Source organism: Labeo rohita, unplaced genomic scaffold (genome assembly GCF_022985175.1).
Source record: "Labeo rohita strain BAU-BD-2019 unplaced genomic scaffold, IGBB_LRoh.1.0 scaffold_91, whole genome shotgun sequence".
In the NCBI taxonomy this organism is placed as follows: domain Eukaryota; kingdom Metazoa; phylum Chordata; class Actinopteri; order Cypriniformes; family Cyprinidae; genus Labeo; species Labeo rohita.
In genome coordinates this window covers 414,953-430,784 of record NW_026129865.1, presented here as the reverse complement: position 1 = coordinate 430,784, position 15,832 = coordinate 414,953, and positions in this window count along the sequence as shown.

Sequence of the window (15,832 nt, the reverse complement as noted above, 5' to 3'; positions counted from 1 at the left end):
TAAAACACAAGGTAATGATAACTTATTTTAAGAATATAGTAAGAATAAATAAAAATGCATCTGTGACTTCATATTGCTTCTTATTTTTCAGTGGATTGATAGCTCCAACACCAATTAAGCAGACCTGAGCAGCTGATCAAGCGTCACCAGAAACTCTGCAGAACGTTGGTCCTCAATGCCCAGGACTGGAAACCAGAGTTGTAAGTCATCAATCTAGCAGTCATCCTGCCTCTCTGAATTGTCATGTTTAGAACATATTGCAGGAGATCTCAACATTGTCTCTCGAGGTCCACTTACATGTGTTTTGCTCCAACCTAGTCCACTGCGCCTTAATAAACTAATCAAGGTCTTCAGTTTAACTATAAATTTACCTAAACTATGGGTGTGTATCTCTCAGGTCCCTTGATCATTGGTCAGTGGTTAAAGGAGAACTACACTTCCAGAACAACAATTTACAAATAATGTACTCACCCCCTTGTCATCCAAGATGTTCATGTCTTTCTGTCTTCAGTCGTTATGTTTTTTGAGGAAAACATTTCAGCATTTTTCTCCATATAATGGACTGATATGGTGCCCCGATTTTGAACTTCCAAAATGCAGTTTAAATGCGGCTTCAAACGATCCTGAAGGATTACAAATTTAAGAATCTGTTTAAAATATGCCGATCCTATGCATATTTGTTATAGGTTCCAATATAACAACATGAACTGAAAAAGTTATGTATATTGTGACAGTCTAAGAGCAGGCAGCCCAGGCCCTAAGACAGTAACCTTTTGTCTTTATGCACGTTCCTGAGCATCTGGCAGGTTTCCCAAGTTAAGTGTGAATTCTAAGCTCAAGGTACAACTGTGCCTTTTGTTTAAGCACCTATGCATTTGAATGACACTTGTATGCTAAATAGATCAAGGCTGGGAAAATCTTTAACTGAGCTGTTTTCCTGTACCACATTTGCATGCTTTGTTTAGATTGCTTCCACCTCTATGTACTCCTCCCCTTCAAACCTATATACTCTGCTGTGCTGAGATATTGTCAGACGACTTTTTGATGAATGCAGTGCCAAGCAGCGAATATCTGAATAAAGAGAAACTTCTGCTTCAAGATATCCAAAAACATCTTCTGGTCTCTAAGAAAAAATTCACAACAATCCCAAATGCGGTTGTAAACTATCCCAGCCAAGGAAGAAGGGTCTTATCTAGCGTAACGATCTGTTATTTTAATAAAAACAATACAATTTATATACTTTTAATTTCTAATGCTTGCCTTGTCTTGCTCATCACAACCTCTGTTTTGTTCCGGTTTATGACAGTTAGGGTATGTTGAAAAACTCCCATCTCATGTTCTCCCTAAACTTCAAAATCGCCCAATATCGCTGTTTTACCTTTTTTGTTTAGGGAGTTTGATCTTTTTTGCATGTTCACTTTGCAAATACTGGGTCGGTGCTTCTGCAGCGATGTAGGATGATTTTGAAATTATTTTTGAAGTTGAGGGAGAAAATACGAATACAGAGTTCAGGGAGAGAAAGACAAGACGAATGTTTGAGATTAAAAAGCATTTTATATTGTATTCTTTTAATGAAAATAACTGATTAGTTCACTAGATAAGACCCTTCTTCCTCGGCTGGAATCATTTACAACCGCATTTGTGATCGTTTGAAGCCGAATTTAAACTGCATTATGAAATTTAAAAATAGAGGCACCATATCAGCCCATTATATAAAGAAAAATGCTGAAATGTTTTCCTCAAAAAACATAACGACTGAAGAAAGAAAGACATGAACATCTTGGATGACAAGAGGTGAGTACATTATCTGTGAATCTTTGTTTTGGAAGTGGACTTCTCCTTTAAGGGATGCCTTAATCACAAAATTTTTACTGTGCACTGAAATGTGTGCTCCCTAAATAGCTGTGAAAACCAGGAGGCATCGATGCTCACTATGTTCCCTTATAGGAAGTTTTGAAGCTCAAAACTTAAGAGATAATTCACTACAAAATGACATGTGACCAATTTTAAAACACAAACCAATATCATATTTCAGCATAAACATACATCACTAGACAGGTAATGTCTAATCTAGCAAACATTTACAATTTATTTATGGCTGAAATCTTGCACATTCATGTAACAAAGTATTTATCATAATGTACTGTAAATAGCATTAAGAGATATTCATTTTAATGCTGTGTGTAAATATCAGTAAGGATGCTGTACAGTGAGGATGGAAATAGTCACCAGTGTGTAGTGAGCCACTGTCCTTATCAGTGTCTGAATTTGTGAACACAATTTATCAATTCACAACCTAGCAAACTATTAAGGTGATTGAGACGCACCCTCTGTATGGCGGTGGACTTTGAGGGCCAGAGTTGAGAAGAACCCCTGACACACTAATTAGTTAATAATAACTCATGAAGAATGAGTACACCTTCATTTGAACAGAAATATGCAATATTTGTCTCATATTCAGTAGGGTTGGGTACCGAAAACCGGTGCCAATACGGCACCGGTACCTATATAACCGGTATGCACCGGACCGAAACAGAACGCGAATTTCGGTGCCTCATTTCGGTGCCAGTTGAGAAACAATGGACAGTAATAGTTGTTTTTTTATTCTTCTCTTAATATTTTCTTTTTTGCCCCAGACTAGAAAGACTCACAGATGCAGAGGGTTTTGTTAAAAACATGAAGCTGTTGTACACCTCAACCCTCTGTGTATCCAGTGAGAAGTCTCCCACATGTGGCCAAATTCTTCCCATACTGACTAAGCTGGAGGAGCATTTTACAGTGGCTAAACAGGACACTGTGTTTATCAGTACTTTGAAAGAGAAAGTCTGGGGAGATCTGGAAAAACGATATCAGGTATTTTTCATTTTCATTAAGTGCTTATGCTTAAAAAAGAAAGTAAGGCAAATCACATAATTTTAACTGTAAAACACTAAATAGTTTGTCATGTTTTATTACAGGATGAAGACATTAAGAACTTCCTCCAGGAGGCCATCTTGATGGACCCTCGCTTCAAAAGCAAACTTGGATGTGCTGCTGTTGCTGCTGATGCTTGGGGCCGGTTGGAGAAAGCAGCAGTTTGCAATGTAACAGCAGAACAGGTATTTTATGCTCAGTCTTATTTCCCATGTATGCCATGTTACAGTTTCTACAACAAAGTATTGCTGTTTATATGTGCAACATCATTTCTGCAGCTTCCAATCAAGCACAACATCCAGGAAGAATCTGAAGATAGATTGGATGACCATCAGGAGGACAAGTCACTGAATGCAGAGGAACATGTAAGTAATATTGAAATACTACGGTGGCCGAGAGAGCTCAACGCGCTGCAACTTAAGAAAACACATGCAAACAGAAAAAAACGACAACAAATTAAGAAAACATCTTCATCAGTTTGACAACACATGCGCTGCAAATCCTCACAACGCAAACACAAATCCGGAAACGCGCTGCAAATTCTCACAACACAACCAAACACACGAAGGCGCTACAATCACACAAACGCGCTGCAAATAGCACAGACCACAACGGAAATGTTTCAGGGGGACCTCAAAAAGTGACGAACCCAGCTGGGACCTGAATTTTGACCTGATTTTAACTATTAATAAAGCGTTGCAGTTTTTTTTTCGTGAACTTTGAACGTTATATTTATTTGCATATATTTATTTATTTATATATTTATTTGCAACTAAGTTAATAACGTTTCACAGTTAAGTGTGTAATTCGTCAGATTAGTCTAATAATATCCAAAAGACCAATGAATCATATGATCAGGATGTTAAACAAAAAACTTACCTTTTAGTTCACAGACAACACCTCTCTGACCAAAAGCCACTGAACAAATAATCAGGTCCAGATATTGAACATTTATTTTTCTATTGCCCTTATGCTATTTCATTTTGGACTGACTTTACAATAGACATAAAGAAATTAAGCAAACCCCTTAATTTAGATTTTTATGATATATTTTTATTTTATGATATATAAAACCCCTCTTTTTCTGATAAACAGGTTTATATTATAAATCTCTTAATTATCTTAGCAACGTTTTATATTCACAAGTCAAAAGTAAGTCAGAAGAAACCATTATATATTACATTTTGTAACACTAATCTTAAAATTTACCTTGAAACCCTCTCTTTTAATTTTTTTTTTTTTGTATGTTTGTGTTCATTTTGTGTGTTTTCTCTTTCTGCTGTTATTTATTTTTTTGCAGTTGAATTTGCAATTTGAAATGTGCAATGTTGCCTTGTTTTTTTGTTTCGATGATGAAACTGAATAAAAAACAATAATAATAATAATCAGGTCCCAGCTGGGTTCGTCACTTTTTGAGGTCCCCCTGAAACATTTCCGTTGTGGTCCTTGCTATTTGCAGAGCGTTTGTGTTTGCCGCGCGTTTCTGTCTTTGGTTGTGTTGTGAGAATTGCAGCGCGTTTCTGTATTTGTGTTTGCGTTGCGAGAATTTGCAACGCCTGTGTTGTCAAACTGATGAAGATGTTTTTTTTTAATTTTTTGTCGTTTTTTCTGTTTGCATGTGTTTTCTTAAGTTGCAGTGCATTGAGCTCTCTCGACCACCGTAAAATACACTATTTAAAATAAATACATTTCTGAAGCAAGTTTGTCTCTTTTTTTTCAGTCTCCATATCACAAGAAGTGTGCCAAGAAGTCAGCCCTAGAAGAGCTGTTTGAGGATGAGGACCGAGAGTTACTTCAGGCAACAACCTCAAGAAGTGGTGCCATCACCATAGTTGAACAGGCCCATAATGAGATTAAAATCTACCAAGGTTTACCTTCAGTCTCATCAGGACAAGACCCTGTAGCTTGGTGGTGGGGAAGGAGGGACTTCCCATATTGTCTTCACTTTCAAACACATACCTTTGTGTGCAGGCCTCATCTACACCATCTGAGAGGGTTTTCTCCTGTGCAGGGCATGCAATAAGTCAGGAAAGGTGTCATATTTTGCCAGAAAAGGCAAATATGGTGATTTTTTTTTCGGCAAAAGAACTGCTAAAATTTGAAGTGGTTAAATTACTGTAGTTGATTAGGTGACTTTTGTTTTGTTGTTGTTGTGTTTTGTATTTACTTATATATTTATATATACTTTACACTTTTAATATATTGTTAAATTTTAAACATTCAATTTTTTGTCAATAAAAATGTATTCTTGAGTCATCCACCATCATTTTGTGGCTTTTGTAAAGTATCGGTTCAGGCACCGTTTTGGCACTGGTACCGTTTTAAAAGTATCGATTTGTCACCGGTATCGGAAAAACCCCAAACGATACCCAACCCTAATATTCAGTGATGTTGTTTTCTATTCCCTTTTGTTTGTGTGTCAGTCACAGCTAAATAAAACCAAAGGCCATTCAGCCACAGGTCACTGCATCTTTTGCTGTGTAAGTTTTTTTTGTTTGTTTTTTTGTCAAACACGTTCTCAGTATTTATATATGTTTCGGCTTTTATAACCATTTTAGGGATCACTGTTTCAGTACAGTTCTTATGTACTGTCCATTAAACATTTCAGCAACTGAAATTTTTTTTAGTACTTGCATAGTAATTTTAATTGTACCACATTTGCGATGCATATATAGGAAGTGACATAAAACTGTGTTGAAAATTCTAGAAAATTGTTCTCATGCTGTAAGTCAGTTCCCACTCTTTTGTATATTTGTTTGTTTTTAACATTTACATTTTGGTTCTTGTTTTCTTTCTCATTTTAGATGCTGGAGAAAAAGCAGCAACAAAAAAATTTTGTTGTTGTTGCTGTTTTTTGCATACACAAGGCATCTGTTAAAAAATACCTTTATTTGCATTCTGCACAAAAGTTTCTTATGTGTTTGGAGTAACATGAGCGTAAGTAATTAATGGAAAAATTAGCATTTTGATAGAGGTTGATAGCAGATGTGTTGTAATGTGGTTAGAATTGGTCATTTTTATGTTTTATAAACATTTTAAGTATTTCAAAGATTAAAAAATCAGTTTCAAATAAATACTGCTCCTTTGAAAGTTGTATTTGAAGAATACTGAAAATATGTTTTCCACAAAAAATATTGGGCAGCACAACTGTTTTCCGCATTGCTAATAATCAGAAATGTTTCTTGAGCAGCAAATCATATTAAAAATGTTTTCTGAAGGGTCATGTGATACTGAATACTGGACTAATTATGATGAAAATGTAGTTCACATGAATAAATTACCTTTCACAATGTATTCATATAGAAAACAGTTATATTTTATAATTTTACTGTTTTTACGGTATGTTTAATCAAATGCAGGCTTAATTTGTGATCAGGAAAGTGTTTTTTACTTGAAAGATGTATTTAATGTGTCAATAAATGTTTTAGTACTCTTGTGAATTGTCTTATTTTGAATATGAGATAAATATAATCATAAATTTACGGTTGAAATTCGGCCTGAAAAAGACGTCTTTTTAACTTTCACTTTACAACCACATTTAGACGTAATTTGGACGTCTTTTATAGACGTCTTTTCGTCTTTCACTTTTCAACCAAATTTTCACGTTGTTTAGACGTCTGGCATTGTCGTCTTTTCGACGAGTTTTTGCTGGGTGGGATAGCTTTGAAAATTCTGGTAATTAACATATGAATTGACATCATTAGTTAATTTAATATGTTATTAGGGAATTAATACATTATGATACATTTAACTAATAACAATTAATTGATTACCTAATCTATGAATCTTATATAGTGTTCATTAGTTGCTGATGCAGTAATTATTAATAAATGGTTTAGCTCTTCATGAGTTGATTCTGTGTCATTTCTGGTAATGCCGTCTTTGGAGTTGTTTCATCAAAATTCCTACAGCTCAGCATACTTGAGTTTGTCCAGTGTGCAGTCTGGATCCTCCAGTTTTTCAGAGAGTAGTTTGACTCCTGAATCTCCTGGGTGATTGTAGCTCAGATCCAGCTCTCTCAGGTGTGAGGGGTTTGAACTCAGAGCTGAAGACACATAACCACAGCCTTTCTCTGTCACCATACAGCCAGACAATCGAAAGAGATACACAGCAACAGTCCACATGACTTTAACATTTATACCTGTTTCAGCCATTCATTTGGTATTATGTATTTGTATTTCCAGTAAGAACTTGTCAAATTTGTTGTTTCCTTGTTTTAAATTGAAAATATATAATTCATGTAATTCATTGTCATTAATGTCATTTAGAAATTAAATGTTAAGAAAAAAAAAAACAAGTCATTGTCAACATATTAGGCACACAAAAGTGCATATTTTAAAATAAAATATTATTTGTAAACTGTTCAAATGCTTTACCTTGCAACTGAACAAAAAAATATTTCTTTATTTTTCCTCAAATACCTTTAAAACTTTTGTCTTTAAACATCTTCACCTTAATGCTTCTCAGTTTTTAAGAAAATTTATAAACAGTTCTCTTTACAAAATTGGGAAAATATTTAGCACACTTGGCACATGTCACATATTTGGGTGGCCTAAACTTACTATGAGTTTGTGTGGAGTAGCATTTGCTGCAGTGGGTTCAAACTCCACTGCCATGCAGAGTTCAGCTCCAACCCTAATTAACCCTTAAATGCATGAATCCTTTGTTAGTCATTATTACATATTCAGGTCTTTAGCGACCTGGACCTATACAGTACTGTGCAAAAGTTTTAGGCCACTAGTATTTTCACCAGCTAAAAATGGTTTAAAGAAAGTTATTTCTATCTTTTGCTGTAGTGTGTCAGTAAAAATATCGGTTTACATTTCCAAACATTCTGTTTGCCATTGACAGTGTTGGGCAAGCTACTTGGAAAATGTAGTGAGCTAAGCTAACAGTTACTCTTCATTAAATGAAGCTTAACTACACTAAAGCTACAGCCTTGGGTAATGTAGCAAGCTAAGCTACAGCAACATGGCAAAAGTAGTTTTCTACATCTAAGCTATTTTTTACATTTTCATTTTTCTATTGAACCAACATCATACCAAGTCAATGCTCTCTCAGTGATCAATTAAATTGTCAGTCATACAGGCATAAAAGTCCAGTTTAATTGTTTATTCAACCACTCTTCCAAACCAATTTGGCAACAAAAATCAGTATAATGTACAGGGCTGGGTTTATCTCATATTTTGGGGGGTTGAGGGGGGGTGAATTCTTTATTGAAAAACATTTTTTTTTAAACAATGGCACCTGTTTCAGAATGTTGAATGAATAAAACAGGGAAAACACGACATTTTTAAATAAAACAATTTATACATATAATTGAATAACATAGTCTATATATGAATGGGTGTTTGTCAACTGATTGCATGCCATCAGAGTTTACAGTGTTGACAGCTTCGTAAAAAAAAGGCCTAATGGAAGTGCTGTAGTTTTGCTGTATATAGCTACTGAAATATGACAGACCGCACAAAAACAGCACTTTAATTTACTGCCATTTTTAAAGATAGTAATTGATTTCATGAATACAAGACTGTGAATAAAAAACAAGTGCCAAATGTAAGCCAGATTTGGCCCAGACCCTGTTACTATCTGGGAAGCAAAGCTAAATTCTATTGTAAATTTGTTAACTGACAGTAAGAATATTTAACCGAATCAAGCGGCTATTTTCGATTGCCGAAGTTTTTTTTAAAAAACATGCTAACATAAATTGTACGTCTTTGAGAGGAAAAATTAAACCCGACAGGTCACGGCGGCTAGGCCTATAAGTCACATTTTATTGTATTCTGAAATGAACAGGCCTACAGCGTAATGTTATAATGTTCCAACATTATTTCCCTCACTCCACAACAAATCCTTTAACTTTAACCGTATTCAGAACCAAACGAGGATGAAAAAAAAAATAAAATAAAATAAATTTGCCTAAACAATCCAAAACAAATTTAAAGCAAAACTGAAAGTAAAGTTGGGCTTATGTAGACTTCCTCTCTCGCCACAAATACAAATGTTTCCATATCTGCAATGTATTTGAAGCGAAAATATTATGCATTGGGTAAGCTTTGTACTTCATGCACGTCGACGGAAAATATCATGATGAGCAAAAATGTGCCACGGGACCGGTGTTCACGCTGAACTGCACGTAACACACACTATTTAAATTGACTAGTGTAACTTTTATTTTTCAAATGAACAGGCTGCAGTGATAGTGCGCGATCAAACAGCTGAATAGCATATTCCGGTATTTTGGTCATAGTAAAGGCATAATTCGATACTGCAAAGTCCAAAGCAGTTTGAAGTGTCAAGAATATTAGCAAAGATTATTATAATTCGTTTAGACTAGAACACTGTTTAATTCTTATTTCGCTATGGAACCTGATCGTTTTTTTTTTTTTTTTGTTTGTTTGTTTTTTGTTTTTTTTGCTAAGAACGAACCGAAACATTTTGCCTTTCAACATGAATTTGACAACCCACACCCACCCACTCCCCATCTCGTTCTTCTGAGTTTGAGATCTTCCCAGAGCACTAGCCTGCTTCAAAGACTAAAATCAAGGCGCCCACCACTAGTTCAAGTACGAAGTTTTTTTCTCAATACCGCTACAATAGAGGCAGTTCGTGCATTGCATTCACGCGTTTGCATTGCAGATTATACAGTTTTCTGTTGCTACGTGGGCGCTCAGTTTTTTTCTGACATTTAGCTAAAATATAAAGATTCAGCGCTTCACATAAGCAATTTGGCTGTCTCGACAACAAATGCTAGACTAAGACACACTTTTCTCATCTCCTCGAATGCAAAAAAACCATTATGCTTTATAAATACAGTGCTGTATTATAAATACAGAAAACATGTACTTTTTCAATCAACACTTCTTTATTTACCTCAAGTCTGCAAACACGCTGAGATGCTTCAAACTGCGCGCCGCACTTCATTCACGAGAGAGGCGGGAGGATTAATACGGTTTGACTGACAGTTTAATGAGCCAATGGCGTCACGAGGTTTAGTGGCGGTGACATCGCTTACTGACCCAGGATCAGTGATCCGTAGCAGTTATATTTCCGATTTGAGCTTAAAGTATAGAAAAATATATAGCTTTTAGCTTTTGTTGACGCTACCGCGCTACTTGATCAAAATAAGAGCTTAGCTACTGAAAAGCTATTTGATTCAGAAAACAGCGACGCTACCACCACGCTGCTGAGAAATGTAGTTAAGCTACACTACTTGTAGCGACGCTACTGCCCAACACTGAGAATTACACGCTTCATTGACAACAGTTGTGATTCACGAGAACTTTGTGTTGTTCAGCACACTTTCTCGTGATTATTTTATGATGTAAATCAAATTTGCACAAGCAGTTATCCGTTAACGGGCGCCGAAATGAAACGCGGTCATCCCGCTCACGGAGGATGTATTGTAAACTGTCACGTAAACTCTGAACGGTGCTGTTAAAGCGGTTAACGTAAGCAGCGAGATGTGCGAGAACCTTTGATAATTTGCTAATTCGCTTATTGTTTGATTGTAATGCTTTTTGCTAACTTTGGTTTAAAGAATGAGTTAATTCAGCCCATCTTCCTGTCTGGCCTTTTCGCAGCATATATTCACTCCGGAGTAACCTTACCAGGAGGAGACAGACGGCCATTTGGAGTTCATTCAAAGGTAATGGTTGTATTCTAAGAATTTGAATACCTGAATTTTACATGTAGATATGAAGATGTTTCTCAACTCCAGAAGAGAGACGATTTTTAAGAGAGAATGATTCAGATATCTCAAAAGCTAAAACTAATGTGAATTACATATTGTCTGTTTCCTGACTGATTTGTAGATATTTAAGGGGAACAAAGTAGTCCAAAGGAAAAGTGCCATCTAAAACAACAGGGCAAATAGTACAGAAGAAACCGACTGAAGTGAACCAAAGTTGCCACTCTTCTTTGCAAAGTGAAGGATTTTTAGGGGAATTTCTGAAATGTAAGACATACACACATACCAAGATCTCCTTTTTCCTTTTATTATATTCTTTTATTATTTACATTGCCGTTCAATAGTTTAGGAGTAGTAGTATTTTTTATGTTTTTTATTAAAAAAGTCTCTTCTGTTAATCAAAGCTGCATTTAATTGATCAAAAATACAGAAAATTAATAAAAAATAAATAAAAATAAAAATGTAATGTTGTGAAATATTATTGCAATTTAATATATATATATATATATATATATATATATATATATATCTATATATATTGGAACCTATGATACTTTTTTCAGGATTCTTTCATGGATAAAAGTAAGTAGTTTTACTTGATGAAAATTTACACATTAATAATCTAAATTATTTATTTTTTAAGTCTGTTTCAGTGACTGGTGGAAACAAAAGGAGCCTGAAAGAAGAGAGAAAGAGAAGAGGGAGAAACAAGTGGGGCATTACATATCCCAATTGTTCATTTTCACCATTAATTGTTAATATACTTTTAGAATTTTAATCATTCAAATTATTTTGTAAATATTTTGTAAATATTTGTTATTAAAGGGGCTGTAAGATCAAATAAAAATTGTTTTAATGGTTCCTTGTGGTCCTGCAGATTATTAAAAGTAAACATATTACTTATTTGTCACATTATTTGTCAGGAAAATTGGGGCAGACACTATGTAATCAATCAATTATCAAACAAACATTTTGACCAGCTAAGACCGGCCTGGCTGACCAGCTTAAGCCAGCTAAGACCAGCCTGGCTGACCAGCTAAAACCAGCTAAGACCAGCCTGACCAGCTTAAACCAGCTAAGACCGGCCTGACCAGCTAAAACCAGCTTAGACCAGCCTGACCAGCTAAGACCAGCCTGGCTGACCAGCTAAAACCAGCCTGACCAGCTTAAACCAGCTAAGACCAGCCTGACCAGCTAAGACCAGCCTGGCTGATCAGCTAAGACCAGCAAGGTTGACCAGCTAAAACCAGCTTGACCAGCTAAACAAAGTGGCCAAAACCCCTCTAAAACCAGCTTGATACACCAGCTATGACCAGCCTGGAAGACCAGCTTAAACCAGCTTGACCAGCATAAGCTGGTTTAAAATGTTTTTTTCAGCAGGGATGAAACAGGAAGTTACTGTAACTCAGGCATGCAGTGTCCAATCTGCCCCAAACTTAACATGTTTGATAAGAGTCCTGGCCTGAACACATGCCCATACCAATATTCAGTTATAGTCATAGCGCCACATACTGTCAACAGGAAGTGACATGTTTAACACTGTGATACACTATTAGCAACACACTAAAATAAGCCATTAAGTGCTAAACTTGTTAAAAACATGCTCAAACATGCTAGCAACACTTACTAAGTGCTAAAGCATGTTGTTAAAGCCACGAAACGATCCCGGTTACTTGGCTGTAACCGTGTTCCCTTTCGAAAGCTTCAGTCGATGCTGCGCTGCTCAGCGCATTGGGAACGTCTTTTAGTCGTGACCAGCTGTGAATAATGTGTATAAAAACGTTGAAGACCGACCGGAAGAATATACAGCCTCGGCTGATGACGTCATCAGCGCGCACCCGAGCACGGGGCTATAAATAGATGACCCACAGGTGCATCATCAGGATATTTTGTCTGAAGAGCAGTCCCAGGACATCTTAAACACGGCAAAATAGCGCAGCATCTCGTTCCGCTTTCTCAGGGAACACGGTTACAGCCAAGTAACCGGGATCGTTCCCTTTCGAAAGCTTCAGTCGATGCTGCGCTGCTCAGCGCATTGGGAACGAGAATACCCACGCCGCCGTGCTTGAGCATGTCTGGACCCCACGGATGTGCAGGTGTGTTTCACAAGAACGCAAGAAGGCCTAGACATTAACTTGACGTCGACTCAAGGACATGAGAGCCCGGAGTGGCATGAACATCCAAACTATAAAATCTTATGAATGTGTGCGGAGAGGACCAACCTGCCGCATCACAAACCTGTTGTGGGGGCGCCTCTCGCCAAAGCACTAGAAGAGGCGACCCCCCTGGTGGAGTGAGCTCTAAGACCTTTAGGCGGAGCTTGACCGCGCGCCTCATAGGCAAGAGCAATAGCATCCCTGACCCAATGAGACATGGTCTGCTTGGTGGCCGCTGCTCCTCTGTTATGAACACCATAACAAACAAAGAGTTGCTCTGACTTACGCCACTGGCTGGTGTGGTGGACGTAGGCCTGAAGAACACGGACTGGACACAGTCTATGAGATCTCTCCTGCTCCGGCGTTGTGAACGGCGGAGGACAGAAGGCTTCAAGAATGACCGGATGTACAGCCGAAAATGGAACTTTAGGCAGGTAATCAGGATGAGGATGCAGAATCACTTTCACCATTCCTGGGGCAAAGTCTAAGCAGGAAGGAGAGATAGACAGGGCCTGCATATCCCCAATTCTCTTCAAGGAAGTTATTGCCATGAGAAAAAACATTTTTAGAGTCAGAAGTTTATCAGATGCTGATTCTAAAGGTTCAAAGGGGGTTTCAACCAGACCCTCAAGAACTGTAGCTAAGTCCCAAGAAGGGATCTTGGTTTTCACTGGAGGCCTCAGTCTCCTAGCCCCACGAAGGAAGCGAGAGAGCAGAGGGTGTCTCCCGAGTGGTGCCCCATCAATCAAGGCATGGCAAGCCGAAAGAGCGGCCACATAACCCCTAAGAGTAGCAGGACACGTGCCTGTTGAAAATTTCTCCTGCATGAAGTCCAGTACTGAAGCAATCTGGCAGTTAACCGGATCTACATTATGTTTAACACACCACCTTTCAAAAACACCCCATTTACCGGCATAATTCTTCCTAGTGGAGGAAGCCCTAGCACTTAGGATGGTCTCAATAACAGCAGGCGAAAGCCCAGTGTCTCTCAGTTGGTTCCCCTCAGGGGCCAAACATGAAGATTCCACAGATCGGGCCTGGGATGGAATATCATTCCCTCCGCCTGAGACAGAAGGTCCCTCCTCTCCGGAATCGCCCACGGCGAGCCGTCGAGGAGAGATATCATCTCCGAGAACCATACTCTGCCCGGCCAACGCAGCGCTATCAGTAAGAGGCAAGACCCTTGTTGGCGAACCCTGGCTAGAACTCCCGGGAGCAGAGAGACTGGGGGAAACGCATACAGGCGCATATTGGGCCATGAGTGCGCCATCGCATCCAGACCCAACGGAGCTGGGTGACTCAGAGAGAAGTAGAGGGGACATTGCGCAGTCTGCTGAGAGGCGAAGAGGTCCACCTCCGCTTCGTAAAATCTGGTCCAGATCTGTTTCACTACCTCCGGGTGGAGTTTCCATTCCCCCGTCGGTAGTGTCTGTCTGGACAGTAAATCTGCTCCCACATTCCACTGCCCTGGAATGTATACTGCCCTGAGTGACAGAAACTTGTCCTGGGCCCAGAGAAAAATCTGCCTTGCTATTCTGTTCAGGTTGCGTGAGCGCAGACCTCCCTGGTGATTTAAATAAGAGACTGCCGCTGTATTGTCCACCCGCACCAAGACATGACAGCCTCTCAATTGGTGGAGAAAATATTTCCGAGCCCGAAATACGGCCATCAGCTCGAGGCAATTGATGTGCCAGTCGAGCTGATGGCCCTCCCATTCCCCTTGAGCTGGACGGCCTTCTAAGACCGCTCCCCAGCCCACCAGGGAGGCGTCTGTCGTTAGCAGTCTGCGACGACACGGCGCCCCTAGAGTGGGACCCAAGGTGAGGAACCGGGGTCTGAGCCACGGAGATAGTGTACGAAGCCCGTGGCGCGTCACTTTTATTTGCCTTCGAGGATTGGCTCTTGGATGAAACCCTCTGGCTTTTAGCCACAACTGAAACGGTCTCATGTGCAACAGCCCCAGAGGAATCACCGTGGATGCTGATGCCATAAGACCTAACATCTTCTGGTACTGATGAACAGTGTGCTCCTGACCTAACCTGACCTTGCTCATGGTCTGCCGAATGGTCTCGATCCGAGCGGAAGACAGTCGTGCCCGCATCGTGATCGAATCCCAAACGATCCCGAGATAAGTCGTTCTTTGGGCAGGAGAAAGAACACTTTTGTTGGTGTTGAGTCTCAGCCCTAGAGAAACCACATGAGCTAACACGATGTCTCTGTGTTGGAGCGCCATCTCTCGCGATTGTGCCAGTATCAGCCAATCGTCGATATAGTTCAAAACGCGAATGGAGTCGTAAAGGAGCCAGTGCTGCATCCATGCATTTTGTAAATGTGTGGGGCGACAAGGCTAGGCCGAATGGAAGAACCCGAAATTGGTACGCTTTGCCCCCGAAAGCGAACCTCAGGAATTTCCTGTGTTGTGGCAATATTTCTATGTGGAAATATGCATCCTTTAGATCGATCGTGACGAACCAATCGTGATGTTGAATCTGCGTCACGACCGTCTTGACAGTTAACATCTTGAACTTGAGCGCTTTGACTGAACGGTTTAAGCCTCGAAGATCTAAGATTGGACGCAGCCCCCCATCCTTTTTGGGAACCAGGAAGTATCTGCTGTAATAGCCCGACTCTCTCTCTGGAAGAGGAACATGCTCTATGGCCTCTTTGCTCAGAAGAGTTTGTAGCTCTTGTGACAGTACGTGCATCAGCTCCGGTTTCACGGAAGTGAAAACCACGCCGTTGAAACGCGGAGGACGACGAAAAAATTGGATTCTGTATCCTATCTGTACTGTGCTTAATACCCACGCAGAGATGCCTGGCAGAAGTTTCCACGCTGCCAGACTCTCTGAGAGTGGTATTAATTTTAATACTTCCTTTTGAGGGGATGTTAGATGTTCCGCGTCCAGAACGACCGCCGGAAACAATGGTACATCTAACACCTCGCTGGAAACCGCTGCCACCCCGAGGCACGAGAGGTGGCGGGGATGGAGAGGTTCTGTGAGGGTATCGGGAAGGGGCGAGGAGATCTTGAACGCGCCCCATCCCGCGGGGGACTACCCCCACCAGATCGGGC